At 35.3% G+C, this 16,828-nt stretch overlaps 1 protein-coding gene across 6 annotated transcripts in view; it reads left to right on the top strand.

Moving 5' to 3' along the window:
• LOC110455274 (D-glucuronyl C5-epimerase-like) overlaps positions 1–16,828 on the top strand; it is a 178,698-nt gene that overhangs the window by 103,278 nt on the left and 58,592 nt on the right. The window contains exon 1 of one of the 6 annotated variants that reach the window (XM_021505294.1): positions 2,327–2,478. The exons of 4 other annotated variants lie outside the window; for them this stretch is intronic. The gene's annotated coding sequence lies outside the window, so the exon portion shown is untranslated. Of the gene's footprint in view, positions 1–2,326; positions 2,479–16,341; positions 16,360–16,828 lie in introns of those variants that run through there. One more of the 6 variants, XM_021505295.1, reaches the window with a different exon arrangement.

Here is a 16,828-nt window from a genome sequence, read left to right as displayed (position 1 = left end):
TTTCAACATTTAGCTAGTTGACTTATATATATGCCTTTCTTTTTGGAGCTGTTTTCCTAAATGATTAGAATTATTGCATAATCAATACCTGGCATTTCAACATAATAATTATAAGATTAATCAGTAATGACCCAGATCTGCCGATTATACCTCTGTGGTCCAATATCCAATATTTCATCTTGTAGCAGATTTTATAATACACCTGTATACCTTGGTTTATCTTATTATCTTTACCCTATATACTGGATTGTGTAAGAATTAATTTTCAGTAGAAATTTGTTTTTGCCTGATAATCACATGTTTGAAGTTCATGTTTTACAAATTAAAATATTATGGTCATTTCTTAAAAAAAAATAATCCTTCGTGTCTACGGATCAAATTTGACAATAAATGCAGACCCCATTTCATCTCTCTCCTAGCTAGGAGTTTTAGCGCCTCAGCTTATCTCTGATAAACCAATGTTTCGGTTTGTAACTTTTTACTATAGAAGCGAAATAATTGCCATCTTCACAATTTGGGGATTTTTTTGTAATTCCTCACATATAAAATATCTACTGATAATTTAATGTGCTATCAAATATTTGATTTACAATGGTGTTCTTATTCATTTCTGTCCAGAAGGTTAATTAGATAAAAAAATAATTCCCTACAGTGTCATATTTTCTTATATGCATTCTCGAACATAACCTGTCAATATTTGCTTTTCTTTGTTTCAACACTGAAATTTTCAAATGATGTTTAATTTCCTCAATTTTCTGAATTCTTTTAAAAACCTGTAAACTATTTTATTTAATGAAATTAAAATTGTCTGATATTTGTTGAATTACTGTATAGTTTCAACAGCAGTTTGTCAGATGAATGTGTATACATTTGTCTATCCAGTATGTGTATTGACATAAACATTCGTATAATTAATATAGCTGGTGCATTTTCCAGTTCAGTGAAATTTTGATTGATAAATGTGTAACAATTCACGACACTTCTCATTAATATGTTAAGTAGCATACAGGTGGCGCTGAAGCCTCGTAGCGATGATTGGTTCAAAGTTAGACAAGTTTAATGGGTGTATTGCACCTTGGGCCTAGCTAGCCTAACACATCATAGCTGGCCAAAGAAAATAATAGCTGTTTCAAATCCAATTATAAAATATCCCAATTTTTGTAGGTGGCTTCCAACTCTTTTCTCTGAGTTTTGACTTTTGAAATTAGCAAAAACAAACTACATTTTTCTTTATACACAAATTATTTCATTGTAAAGTTCATAAAAAATAGTCATCTTTCTAATATAATTTGTCAAATACAGGTCATCATTGTAAGTAATTTTTAGACATTTTTAGATTTTACCATGCATATTTTCACCCTTGCAAAATTAGATAGGTTGGTTGGCAAGCATGTACTCTATCAAGATTTAATTATACTGCAGTAATTATGCATAAATTCCAAATTTTTACCTCACCTGGCCTGTTATTGTTTTGACTCTAAATTAACTGATTCAGTGTTTTTTCTGGACCCATGCAGTCGAGAAGAGTCCTCAGAGCGGGAGAACTCTGGTGCAACAAGACCTACCATTGTGCTTATCATGATAACGCCAGTGAAAGTGAGATCTTATTACCGCTATATCTGTGGAAAATAACATCAAATTTGTATTTATTAATAATTCTCCAATTGAAGCATTTTACTAAAACTTTTTATTAATTTGACTGACATGGGCTTGGGTTTAAGAGCAGAAAGAACCCTGCAGTAACCCAAAAAGCTTGGTACAAATGGTCTAATAATTTTATGAATAAAACGTTTTTTTTTAAAAGATATTTTTCTACGTAATACTCTGACAAGAAGATTTGCTTTGGCCATAACAGTTCCTAAAGCTTGAAGCAAATGTTCGTAAATAATTTTTTTAACATAAAACATTTTACCTAATGGAGATTTTTTTTCTTTTTTAATTTGGCTCAACACCAGTAAAAGGGGCCTTGCAGCAGGAGAGCCCTGTAGCAGCCCTGAGCCAGAGGAAATGTACATGTATATATAATGACATGACAAAGTGCTTTGTAGTGGCAGAGCATTATAAAGACCAAACACATACGTACAGACCCATATAAAAAGTAAATGGGACTGGCCTCTGGTCAGTCAAATGATAATGTCCTCTATTGAGCCATTGTGTGGTCAGCTTGGAGAAAGGAAATGGTAGTGAGTTGTAATGTACACTGTCAAGGGTAATGTTTGTTTTTGAGATTTGTTGTTGACTGACATGTGTGCTCAGAGAATGCAGCTTTAAGTTATATCTGTATTAGTGTGTACCTGTGTCATTACCTGTGTAGTTTTACCTGGCAGGTGTATTTAGCCGGTACTAATTTTACTCACCTGAGTGAAAGGTACGATCAGAAAGTTTCAAAAACATATCAGGATTTTGACACCTTTTACTCTGCACTAGCTGTTGCCTGTAGATTTTGAGGAGGCAGTGTTTGATTAAGAATATATAAAGGTAAGAATTCATCTGATTACTTAAAAATGGTTACGGTATACATGTGGTACAGGTAATCTACTTTGACCTAGTGTTATATTTTTAAGTGCATGGTGACATTTGAGTGATATAAAGCTATACCTTAATTGAATTTTAGAGTAATTTGTATTATGCTGGGAATGTTGTGTGTAGCATAAAATATGTATATATGTGTGTGCAATCTTGTATATCTTCAAATACAACTTGTATGCGAGTTGTATATTTTAAAGAGTTGTTATAAATACAAATCTAATCACTTTGCATACCTATGATACTAGAATATAGCGTTTATTTTTTCACATGTGTTTCTGAAATATATGTACTGCATGCTTGCCAACTCTCCCTATTTGGGAGGGAAACTCCCAATTTCGGTCCCTAAAATTGAGCATTTTCAACCAGTGAATTTGCTAAACTATTCCTATTTTCTAAGATCTGATGATTTCATCTAAAAGAACAGCTAGCTCAAAACATGGCTCTTAAAATTGTTTTTTTCCCCTAGGGTATATACATATACACATTTTCTTCATGCTTTTAATTCTGAGCAGGCATTATCTCTCCTATGGATTTTTTTAACATGTTTGCAAGTATGATACTGTGTATAAATTAAGATACAATTTAGGCGTTTGATTATTTTAGGTTGTCAATACCTAACAATTGCATATCAGATGTTTCAGTTTGGGAAATCTGAGTTTTACACTGAATATACATAAAGCGTACAATAATGCCTTATAGATTGACTGATGTAGAGGGACGATGAAGGCGGACATATAACTTAGTTGGTAGAATGTTGTTCTGGAGTTCAGGAATACTGGTTTTGAATCCAAGTCCGACACTGCACCGTTAGGGGCTGCTGTGTCCAAGAGGCTAAGGCGTCTGACATTCTGCTACCACTAGCCCCCCGCCACTGTGTCGCGGGTTCGAGACATAAGTTTAGCAGGTCCCAGGTACTGGCCAAAGGTCGGTGGTTTTTCTATGGGAACTCCGGCTTTCCTTCACCAACAAAACCTTGCACGTCCATAGCTGTTAATAGGCCGTAAAACACAAACAAACCAAACCAAAACTTTAGTCACTTAGCTCTTGTTACAGTTGGTACTCAGCTAGAATATAATGTACTAAGGAATGGTGGTTGTGCCCTGTTTATATATGGTCAGATTGGCATCACTAGCATAGTGCTAGACCAGGCAGAACTGAACACTATACTGGCCGTGATTACAATCCTTGACTTTTCTTTCCACCTCGGTCTCTCAATCTTTCTACTTATGGATAAGTATTGTTAGGAAGTGTTGTAAACACATGCATGTTCCACCATTGCTGAAGCATTTTTCATCAGAAACGAAATGTGAGAATCAGTAGTTTTCCCAAAGATTTTCATGCCATTCCAACAGTTTGGAAGTTACCGCTGGTACTTGTGATAATGTAAACTTGGATTTCTAAGGCTTTACTGGGACAGCCATATAGTGGGATATAGCCATAGTGATGGACAAATTACGGTCATGTTTCACAAATGATAAACATTTGATTTTAATTTTTTGAGGACAATAAAGAATTAAACTTTTTTTTAACTTATTTCTTGCAAATATCAACAAAATTATGCGTTAACTTATAATAAGTTCCTCGCTGGTACTAATGCAGGGGCCTCTAAGGTTTGTACACTATCTGTATGTATTTGATCTTCCATATTCCATCTGTCCTTCCATCCCAAAAGTTTGTCTGAGGCATATATATATCTCCTGTACAATTTCAACTGGAGTTATACTGTACCAAATTTCATGGAAGTCACATACCAAAAGTAGGTCACTGCATGTAGCCTTTATTTTGGCCTCAGACCTTCTAATCATTTAAACAGTTTGTCAACAACATAATGATACAAGTGGGTTATCTGATAAATACATTTCTTAACAAAGAAATTAGTATCAGTCAGGGAATATTGATTGCCTCACGATACTGATACAACAAGGTGTGTATTAATTGTCTGTGGTCCGTCCTTGGTCTGTCCTTTGTCTGTCCTTGGTCTGTCTGTGGTCCGTCCTTGGTCCGTCCTTGGTCTGTCAATGGTCTGTCCTTGGTCTGTCCTTTGTCCGTCCTTGGTCCATCCTTTGTCCGTCCTTGGTCTGTCAGTGGTCTGTCCTTTGTCCGTCCTTGGTCCGTCCTTGGTCTGTCAATGGTCTGTCCTGTGTCTGTCTTTAGTCCGTCCTTTGTCCGTCCTTGGTCTGTCAGTGGTCTGTCCTTAAACAGTTCTTGTTATCGCTATTTCTCAGAAAGTATTGGAGAGATCAATGAATTAGTCATTTAATTGTGAACAATTTACGTTTGAGGTTCATTAAATCATCTCAGAATTTAAATTTTAAAACATTAATTCAAATCATAAACCTTTGATCTAAATTTGTATTAATTGATATTAGAAGGTTAATTGTGCATATTGTTCAGGTGGCAATGGATAGATGAGTCATAGTGTTTGCGATCAGAGATTGTGTTGAAGGATGATATTGACAAACTGAACTCGGTCAATAATCGGTGACCAGGTACGTGTAGTTATATTGGTTGAGCATCTGTCTAGAGTTTTGAGGTACTGCGTTCAAATCCCAGTGTGGCGTGGAATAGCGACATTTTTCCTGTCATATTACAATAGTCGTGGGTTGGCCTTCACTGTGAGCTTATATATCAGTACATGTCGGTGGCATTTCTGGGAGGCTCTTGTCCATTACACTTGTTGGTTAAGGTAAGAGGGGATCAGAAGGCTGGTTACACTTACCTGTGTCGGGAATGTTAAGGTGTCTGATCCCTAATCTGATCCATTGTGTTGGGTGTCGAAAAGTAAATAGAACAGCCAAGTTAGTCTTTTTTCCTAGGTGTTGAGGCGGAATAAGATGTTATGGTAAATAAAAGTGCCTTAATACTGTCGATAAACAATAAAAATAGCTATTACCTTAAATCAGAAGGTATGGGAGTTATTTCTGCCTACCATAATGGAAACTAGAAAAATTGTATATTTGACGAGCATATTGTAAATGCCAGTATAAAGCTGTCCATAATTTTATATCTAAATATTTTTTCAGGTTTAAAAAAATCATGTTTTTTTTTAGTTGTTGGTCTAATTGCTAAATTATGTGGAGAAAACATGAGAAATAGAAATATGTAATAGATCATGATGGATATGCTACTTTACATGTTATACTTATGATTTGTGTTCAAAATATATTAACTCTTACAAAAATGTTTATCAAGTGTTATTACTGAGAATCTGGAGTGATCAAAATGTTCTTTTTTGGGTACAATATCTCAAAAAATTCAATTACCACATTTGACCTTATGAAAGCACCCCAAGAAATAAAAGAATATAACTTAATTTTTTTTGTCATATTTTAGATTATTTTTCTGGTCCCGATATTGTATTTGTAGAAGTCGTTCTATTTGTTTTGTAAGTTCAACATTTTCTACTACCAAAATAGCTTTGAATCAGTTCAGACAACAGTAATAATTGAGTCTACTCTCGGGGGCTGCGGTGGCCAAGTGGCTATAAGGCGTCTGACATTCTCCTACCACTAGCCCTCCACCACTGGGTCGCGGGTTCAAGGCCTACGTGGGGCAGTCGCCAGGTACTAGCCGTAGGTTGGTGGTTTTTCTCTGGGAACTCTGGCTTTCCTCCACCACCAAAACCTGGCACGTCCTTAAATTACCAAAGATGGTAATAGGACGTAAAACACAAACAAACCTAACCAAAAGTAATAATTGAGTGAAAACAGTCGGAAAATAGTTAAACTAAGAGGTATGTATACGTAAATCTGTACCACTCATTATTTACTCACGCCTGGCACCCTTATAAGATCAAATACTGTAATAAAAAAAAGTCCAAATTACCATTGGAATTCTTTTGTAGAGAAGTCCTTGTAACATAATGGTAGCATACAACCTTAGCTGACACTGCTTTTAAACTGGCTCCTGAGTCTAATTCAATGAGGAAAATCACGCAATAATTGCAGATTACATGGTAACTGATTCAAGGTGATGACAGGTTTTATTGTTGTTTATTTGTAGGTACCTATTATTTACATACAGGTACAAATGAAAAAAACTTATCAAAGTTTTTGATTAAGTACATGTTGACATGTTTGTGTCGAAATTCTATCTAGAGGAATTAAGGATATCTTATTTGATTACAGTTGATTATTTTCTCATCTGCCAACAAACAGATTAAAATAGAGTGAAAATGCCATTTTTTTTTTTAAATAGATGGAGTTACCTAAGGTATGTAACGGTAATGAAAGCTTCTTATGTAAAACTTAGATGATTCATGTTTTATCCCCAGCACCTAGGATTTAGACGTGTCGTAAAATAAAAATGAAATTTTTTATTGTCTGAAGCAGAGTCTATGTATCATTCTTCAGTAGATGCCAATTATGTTGATTTGACTGTCTTGTAATGACCTTCGAAGCTCCTCAGCAGTTGTGAAGAATAGCTCCTTAGCTGTTGTGAAGACAAAGTCTTAAACCCTGGTATAGACGTCGGCGCAGGTTATGTAATCCAGGTTCATCTGGATGGAGATATGGGGTACTTAATATCTATAGTAACACACAAGGTTTTGCGGTTGCATGGCAGATTCAAGCTCCTGTTACCGGAGGCTAATAAATTTGTCAAATGAATTTACTTTTTACTTGAGTTTGACAGATATATACACAGTTCTACTTAGCTTACACTGGGTAATACTTGAGTTGTAGATTTCTCGGTAGTACTCAAGTCCTGTTTTTCGATTAATAGGAAAATTTATGCTCTCTGGAATAGAAATTCTCCTAGCGAATTCATTTTAGTAGTTTTGTTGCTTTGATATTTGTTTTTTGATCTGTTTCTGGAACTATTAAACATGTTTTTTGATGTTCTTTGGGGTAAACTCAGATCAATCGTTATATTACATGTACTTAGGTTTCAGTGTTAAATCTTTTTGAGTGTAAAGGAGTTTAGTTATGACAGATAATATTAAAGACTGTAAAATAAATGTATATGAAGTCAATGGTAAAACTTAAACCCCTCCCTGCACCCCTACAAGCATCCTTCTCCTCCCAGCTCCCTTCTAAACAGGTTTAGAAATAGCGATTTAATCCCACAGTATCCATTATATAGCATGGTGACTAGTACATTTTGTACTGATAACTGCATAATAATAACATATATAGAGCCTGGAGTAAGTCTGAAGTGTAATTACATATAGAGACTAGAGTTGGTCTGTAGTATAATTACATATAGAGACTGGAATTGGTCTGAAGTGTAATTACATATAGAGACTGGAATTGGTCTGAAGTGTAATTACATATAGAGACTGGAATTGGTCTGTAGTGTAATTACATATAGAGACTATAGAGTAAGTCTGTAGTGTAATTACATATAGAGACTAGAGTTGGTCTGTAGTGTAATTTCATGTAGAGACTGGAATTGGTCTGCATTGTAATTACATATAGATATTGTAGTTGATCTGTAGTGTAATTACATTTAGAGACTGGAATTGGTCTGTAATGTAATAACATATAGAGACTGGAATTGGTCTGTAGTGTAATTACATATAGAGACTATAGAGTAAGTCTGTAGTATAATTACATATAGAGACTGGAGTTGGTCTGTAGTGTAATTTCATATAGAGACTGGAATTGGTCTGCATTGTAATTACATATAGATATTGTAGTTGATCTGTAGTGTAATTACATTAAGAGACTGGAATTGGTCTGTAATGTAATTACATATAGAGACTGGAATTGGTCCGTAGTGTAATTTCATATAGATGCTGGAGTTGGTATTTAGTGTTATTACGTTAGAGACTGGAGTTGGTCTGTAGTGTTATTACATATAGAGACTGGAGTTGGTCTGTAGTGTAATTACATATAGAGACTGGAGTTAGCCTGTAGTGTAATTACATATAGGACCTGGAGTTGGTCTGAAGTGTAATTACATAAAGATACAGGAGTTGGTCTGTATATTGTAATTACATATAGAGACTTGAGTTCGCCTTCATAGTGTAATTACATTTAGAGGCTGGAATTGGTCTTTATAGTGTAATTAAATTTAGAGACTTTAGTGGGCCTGTAGTGAAATTACATATAGAGATGCGGATGAGTCTGTGCTGTAATTTCATGTTACTGCATATAAAGAATAACATTTAGAAACCGAGGTAAATTTGTTTTACAAATAGCGATAGAGGCGGGTCGGTCTTGTAGTTACTTGTGTTAGACCGACTGTGTTGACAGTAAAGATAAGGTTCCGACAAAGGAAACACTGGACTGTCCACAGTGGCTAAGGAGGTAAACCCAAGGCCTTATGGACAAATGGTTGCCATGGCAAAATTGTCCATGTCATCGTCAAGTACATCAAGTGGGATTAGTCTGGCTATAACCTGTAATTGTGATGTATCGTCATAAGATACATGTGGCCTTTGATCAATATCGTCATGATGATTATGTCACTGGAAATAATGGCTTCCCTTTAAAGTTATTTTATCCATATTATATAAAAATTTGGACCTTGGAGATTTCCAATACTTAATGTACAATATTACCAGAATTGAGAGTTTTAATGGTTGTGTCGTCATGTTGGCAGCTAATTAATGTATATATATCCGATTCTGAGTGCACATACTCTATATATAGCAGAAACATTAATGTGCAGTTATTATCTTGGGCTATGCTATCTTTTTTCATTTCCTTTTTTATAAAGATTTGTCACAATTATATAACCATATGAAGATTTCCTTTTGCAGTCAATAATATGGTAGCTGCAGAGTTATTTCCCCTCATTAGCAGGTGTTAGCTATTCTTACGAGGTAAAGGAAAGGCGTAACCCAATTAAATACGATTAAGTGTCAACTAGGTGACAGAGAAATATGCATTCATACTATTGATCGCTGTGTACTGGAAATTAAATTGACCTTAAATCCTTGATCAGTCCTTTGGAGTAAGATAATGACACTCGTACCATGCAGAAAATTAATAATTTAACCATGATATGGAAATAAATCTATTATTTTTTGTACAATCGCAATGTTAATTCAGGAAGTATTGCCAAAATTTCCAATACATGTAATGAATGTGTCCTTGTTATTTATCCAATCAAATAATTTGTTGATCAACTGACCTTGGACATTGCAAACCTCTCCAAATATAGATAAATGGAATGTGTGGAATTTTTTTTTTACACTAGGACTTTATCTAGCTTATCATCAAATCTGCCTTTCTGAATAGATAATGAAAAAAACTGACAGGAAATTTAATGGATATTACCCTGTAATTAAAATGTGGCTGTAGAATATTGTTCCTTGCTTTGCAGAAATCTCTTGATCTATGGTGAAATTTGAATTCTATTGAATTTGAGTTTAAAAACTCCATTTTATTGGGTAAGACATGTGTAAAAACTATGAGAATCTGAGATTTGGCATCCAGATAGTTTCACACTTGTTGACTCTGGGGTTATTTGAGAACTTTTGTTCCAAAAGACTAAATAACTTTTGAAAGACACTGCAGATTTCAACAGATTGTAAGGTGTGGTCACTGAGATGCCTTTCCTGTTTGTTAAACATTACCGTACTCTACCTAAAAATCATACTGGTCACGAATATAAAATACGTACCACAAGCAAATTCTACTAAACCTATTCAGATATCGCTTTAGTCCAACTTCGGGTTTGACAGCATTCTAACTTAATTAACTCATTCACCCCTGAATTTCATAATGAACTATTCCAACCTTTGAATTAGAAGAGTTCAAATGTGGCTTCAGGGGTGAAGGAGTTAATATAATGTTTGTCCTTCTCCATGGGTGTCGCCTTTCCTTTTTAAAATAAAATAAAATTTTGGTTTTACAATGTCATATGCAGTATTATTTCTGTTTCAAATTTCTCACTAATTTCTCGCTAGTTTCTCGCTATTTCAGAGAACAAATCTCACTATTTTTAACCAAATCTCGCTAAAACTTTTCACTGACCCCACTTTTTTGCATCGGAAAGGTACATTATAGCATGCATAGAGTATAAAATGTACTCCATCATAATAAAATACACTCGCTTGTTTTCATGCAATTTTTATTAACATAAAAATATTACTCAAGAAATACACCCTAAATATCCTCTTCAAAAACTAGATTTCAATGAGGAGGGCCAGTTATATATTAGGTTTACTTCTTCTTCCACATAATTGCCTCCTTCGTCTTATTGAAGATTATGCAATGTTTATGATACACAATGCGCAGGTGAACACACAATTGAAAAGTTTGAGTTTGTTAGAGTTATAAAGTCAAAACACTGATGTAGGAGTTTAATACAGTATAACTGGTATATAACCCATCTATTTATAGATATGACAGCGATTTTAAGGCATTTTGATATTGTTGATTACATCATAAAAGTTAATGAAGTGAGGAACAGGAAAGCGTTTCTGTTGATGCTATCGTAACAAATGAAATATTTCAAACATGTATTTTATTGGAGATTAGATCGAGGTTTAGATTACCATCTTTTGTTCCTGATTTTAAATGCTGGGCTGCTATGAGTTTTTGATTGTGTAACATCTAAGAATCTGTTGAATTTCTGCCAAACTTACAGAAGGTTATTTGAGAACTTCCTGTACATTGGTGGCATAAAAAGAGAAACTTTGGACAACACAAGAAAAAGAAAATCTGGAAAAGTTCCAAGTCGATTTAAGTATGTGTGAACATTTTTGAGGTGAGAAAAGATTAGGTAAGATTAGGTAACGCTGTATATAACAATGGAGAACTGTGTCTTACATGGAGTGAATCTTAGTCAGAGGTCTGAACCTAGCTCTGTTGAAGCAACTGAAGGTGCATGTCTTCCTGCCTTGAAAAATGCCCATGTTTTGACTGGATCAGTGTTTTAAACATGTGAAAATGTGGGTAGGTTTGACCAATCGGGATGAAGTGTCATTGTAGAGGAATTAAGAGCCACAAGATTCCAACCCAATTAACATTCAGGATTCCAATCCAACTCTCATGATTTTAACCCGACTTATACTGTTTTCTAACATGACTTTCTCACCATTTTGTTAGACATCTGCACAACTTGTCACATTTGATATGATAAGGGCACCTGGTATAGGTAATTGATTAATAAGACACAATTTTCCCAAAAAACCCACTTACATCATATTTCAACTAGTTTACCACCAAAACAGGGATGTCGACTATTCCACTCTAAAATTAAGGGCCACGGTGGCTAAGTGGTTAAGGTGGCCAAGTGGTTAAGGCGGCCAAGTGAGGTGGCCAAGTGGTTAAGGCGTCTGACATTCTGCTACCACTAGCTAGCCCTCCATCACTGGGTCGGCCAAGTGGTTAAGGCGTGTGACATTCTGCTACCACTATCCCTCCACCACTGGCGGGTTCAAGACCTATGTACTGGCTGTTACGAGGTCGGTTGTTTTTTCTCCAGGAACTCCGGCTTACCTCCATCACCAAAACCTGGCACGTCCTTAAATGACCATAGCTGTTAATTGGACGTAAAACACAAACAAACAAAACAAAACCAAACCTAACATTAAATTCAAGATAATGTGAAATCCAAATTTTGAGACATATTTTTGAAATCCCTTTGGACACCCACATAATGACAGCTGGTACTCTCTTTATGTAAAATACAGTATGGTAGTTAATAGCGATCACTGCAGTACAATATGTCTGTATCTGTTGTCACCTGAATTAACAGGAATGTACCTGTATGAATATAGGATACCAAAATTATCAGGGGCAAATATTTTTGTTCAGATTAAAAAAAACAAGATTGTTTTTATCTTGCTGTGATCTATGACATGTAAAAGATGATATGATTGGAAAAGAAAGGTGATCATTAAAATGATCAGGAATTTGATATATATATTGCATGCATGTGAATGTTTAAAACTGTGGGAATCGTATACAGCCTTGAAATTAAAGTGCATCTAGTCTTAAAGATAATACCCAGTTTTAATAGGTTTTCTGTTCCAGTTAGCCAGACAAGTTATATTTACCTGTAATTATCATTTCTTGCAGGTGTTGTATGTAATAAACCTATGATATTTTTATACCTGATCTATCCATATGACAAAATGAATTTAATACACAGGTGTATTAACAGGTGTAAGTCGAAAATGTCATAATTTTGTAATAAAAAACCCTGAGAATATTAGCTTCCACAAGATTTATGATTCAGTTTTGAAAACTGAAAACCTTCAGATTTTTGATGACTTTTTGAAGTTGAAGTTCATACCTTTACTTACAAATATACAGCTATGCATACTTTTTAAAAGTATGTGAGATGTCAATTCATGTTAATTTTGTAATGTGAAAAGGCTATTGTATTTATATAAACATTTATAGTTTCCATGTACAGACAATGTTTGTATAGTTTTAAAGAGTCCAATGGACCCTGGATATTATTGAATAACCTTGACAATGGTTATCATGCAGTTTTCAGACTAATTATCTGAAACGACCTTGACACAAGTTGTTATGTCCCCTACATAAGGTAACACGGCTATCACGACTGACCTTGGACGACCTGAAATGACCTTGACACATGTTGTTATGTCCGCTACATAAGGTAACACCGCTATCATAACTGCCCCTGGACGACCTGAAATGACCTTGACACAAGTTGTTATGTCCCCTACATAAGGTAACACGGCTATCACGACTGACCTTGGACGACCTGAAATGACCTTGACCCATGTTGTTATGTCCCCTACATAAGGTAACACGGCTTTCACGACTGACCTTGGACGACCTGAAATGCCCTTGCCACATGTTGTTATGTCCCCTACATAAGGTAACACCTCTATCATGACTGACCCTGGACGACTTGAAATGACCTTGACACATGTTGTTATGTCCGCTACATAAGGTAACACCGCTATCATGACTGACCCTGGACGACTTGAAATGACCTTGACACATGTTGCTATGTCCCCTACATAAGGTAACACGGGTATCATGACTGACCCTGGACGACCTGAAATGACCTTGACACATGTTGTTATGTCCCCTACATAAGGTAACACGGCTATCATGACTGACCCTGGACGACCTGAAATGACCTTGACATAGGTTATCATGTCCCCTACATACTTACAATGCCTGTGGTGGCCAATCTGATTAAAATAATATCCTACGTTCTCTACGTAGCCTAACGTGATGTGATACGTAGAGAACGTAGGATATGATTTTAATCAGATTGTGTGGTGACAATCTTGTTTTTCTACTGTCGATAGCTGTACTATGGTCAGGGCGTTGGTGACATGTTATCACTAGGGGGCCACACAATAGCAGCATGCACTTGTATTTTATCGTAATCAGAATATTGTGTTCCACACATATCGAGGGAGGAGTGAGGACTATGTCCCATCAGCTGTTTGATGACCTGAGAACTATGATATTGTAGTACTACCAGGCCAGGTCTGTGCTGATACTGTCTGTCAGCTTGTCAGTAGATAAGAGTATGCTATTGTCTCCGTTATAGTCCAGGTCATTAAAAAGGTCAAGGTTGTTGTATTATCCCAAGGTCAAGTTAGTACTTAAGTTTAAATAACAATTTAAAAATATATCTTTTCTGTATTGCACTATATTTAGTGTACAGTAAATCCTGCTGAAGTTAGTCTTGGATGGATTAAATACCTGTTCTAAATACTTGTTTTAACTGTCTGGGCTGTTTCATGTTTAGATCATAGTAGCTTTCACAGTTGTTTGGAACGCTAAAAAGTTAAATACCTGTCCTAACTCTAACAATTCATATGGTCTGAATTTGATGTAATCTTCCTAAAACTCACATAGGTTATTTAATGATAATAAAAAAAAATTGACTGTTAAATCTCAAAGTATTGACTCGACATACCAATTGCAGAAAAAAACTATACAATATGCAAATTGTTGGTTCATTAATTGAATTTAAAAGGCAAAAAAAAAAACCACCCATCAATTATTCTGCATTATTTTTATAGTGCTTAAAAAATTAAAGGGAGATAATTCTTATAATACTCACAAGAAATAATAGGTAAGGTTGCATATAACCTTAAGTTGATATCAATTTAAATAATTAAAATTTGTTTAATGTAAAGTTTACAAGGTCATCTGATTATAAATATTGACCAAAGGGATGAATATGAACAAGGTCAAAGGGTCAGTTAAGGTTTTAAGTACATTTGTCGCCTCAATCCCCCACCCTTAGGTCGCCAACCACCATTGAAATGACACCTGTTTCCTGAGACCAGAAACAAACAAGTACTTTCTAGTATTAGCTTAGCAAAACTATAAATACTGTGATTTAAAAAAAAACTTTTAACATTAAGGCAGTATCTTAAGTCTAAATATTTTAAACACATATGACTTAAAATCAAACTTCAAAGTGGCGACACATAAACAAACATTTGAACATGACTTAAAAACTTGTGGGTAAAACATAGGGAGGTATTAAGTTTCACTTCAGTTTTAATAAACAAACATGTATATTTACAAAAAAAATCCTGTGGGTTTGTCAAACATTAAAACACTATAATAACATTGGTGTTTGTGTACCCATGATAACTTATACTAGTTAAGTAGGGTAGATTTGTACAAAATTTACATGTACAGTCATGTCACTGTTGTCTGATCCAGGCTATTGTAGATATTTTGAAGCTTTTTAAAAATATTACTTTGGGGCGGGGGCAGGGGGGAGTTAGTTGCTGATGGTGACCAGATAGTTTAGTTGAATTCAAGTTCAGTCATTGCATTTTACCTGTGCTGTTACATCTTAAGTCAAGTCGAGACATAGCTCTCACTAGCCAGATACAATTCTCACAAGTCGAGACATAGCTCTCACTAGCCAGATACAACTCTCACAAGTCGAGACATATAGCTCTCACTAGTCAGATACAATTCTCACAAGTCGAGACATACCTCTCAATAGCCAGATACAATTCTCACAAGTCGAGACATATAGCTCTCACTAGCCAGATACAATTCTCACAAGTCGAGACATAGCTCTAACTAGCCAGATACAATTCTCACAAGTCGAGACATAGCACTCACTAGCCAGATACAACTCTCACAAGTTGAGACATATAGCTCTCACTAGCCAGATCCAACTCTCACAAGTCGAGACATATAGCTCTCACTAGTCAGATACAATTCTCACAAGTCGAGACATACCTCTCAATAGCCAGATACAATTCTCACAAGTCGAGACATAGCTCTCACTAGCCAGATACAACTCTCACAAGTTGAGACATATAGCTCTCACTAGCCAGATACAACTCTCACAAGTCGAGACATACAACTCTCACTAGCCAGATACAATTCTCACTAGCCAGATTATTATCGTATCCAGTCAATTAAACACTCCACTGGCCTGGGTAGCTGTATTGCATGTTGTTGCAAATAACTTAATAGACCTATATTTCAAATAGCCTATAAGCATAGAGTTAAGTGGAAAGTGCACATACATTGCATATACTCATATTTGTGTCCTCATATTCAGTCAGTACTGCTAGCAGGATATGACATTCCCTATTTCAATATGGTGATAAGCATGAACTAGGGGGATCATGATCATTTCTAAGTGGTGGTACAATAGCATACAAGATAACAATGAACGTGGACAAAGTAGTCTTTATCGGCAATGACATCACCGACACTTCAAAGCCATCCCCCACCCCCTTACACTGAGTTTCATCTTAAGGTGGAGAGTTCCTGCACACTGTTATATCTTCAATGAAGAAGACTTCCGATATGAAAAGTGGTGCGACTCTCTGCGGGAGATAGAGTTTGATGTAGACAGGATTGGTGATAGGATTGGTGATAGTGAGGTCATGTCAAAGATACCAGGACAGGTGCTGTGTGAGAAAAGTCCATGCAGTTCAGTCAGCATTTGGTCAGTAGTTTATTGTGTTGTTCAACATTAACTCACTCACCCCTGAAAACATATTTGAACTCTTCCAATGCAAAGGTTGGAATAGTTCATTATGAAATTTCAGGGGTGAATGGATTAATTAAACATAAACTAGGTGCTTTGAGATATGTAACAAGCTAAGGTTGACAATTTCCTCATGAAAAGTTATCATATTTCATCTGATGGAATTGATTTTTAACTCTCAACAAAAAGTTAACAAATAATTTGGTGGTGCCCATATTTGGTCACGTATTCTTGAAAGAACATGCTGTAAAACTTTTGTGTTTAGTGAGACAGTTATTTTCATGTTAATACATTGATATGGTACTGTTATAAGACTGGTCAGTCATGAATATAAGTATTTTGTGCAATAAAATATATCTCTAATAAAAACATACATATCTCTAATAAAAAAAATCTTTTTAAAAATGTAAGTGAATACAATACAATA

The sequence above is a fragment of the Mizuhopecten yessoensis genome, unplaced genomic scaffold (genome assembly GCF_002113885.1).
Source record: "Mizuhopecten yessoensis strain PY_sf001 unplaced genomic scaffold, ASM211388v2 scaffold8195, whole genome shotgun sequence".
In the NCBI taxonomy this organism is placed as follows: Eukaryota; Metazoa; Mollusca; class Bivalvia; order Pectinida; family Pectinidae; genus Mizuhopecten; species Mizuhopecten yessoensis.
The sequence above is the reverse complement of the archived record's forward strand: the minus strand, read 5'-3'. Positions and strand labels throughout refer to the sequence as shown.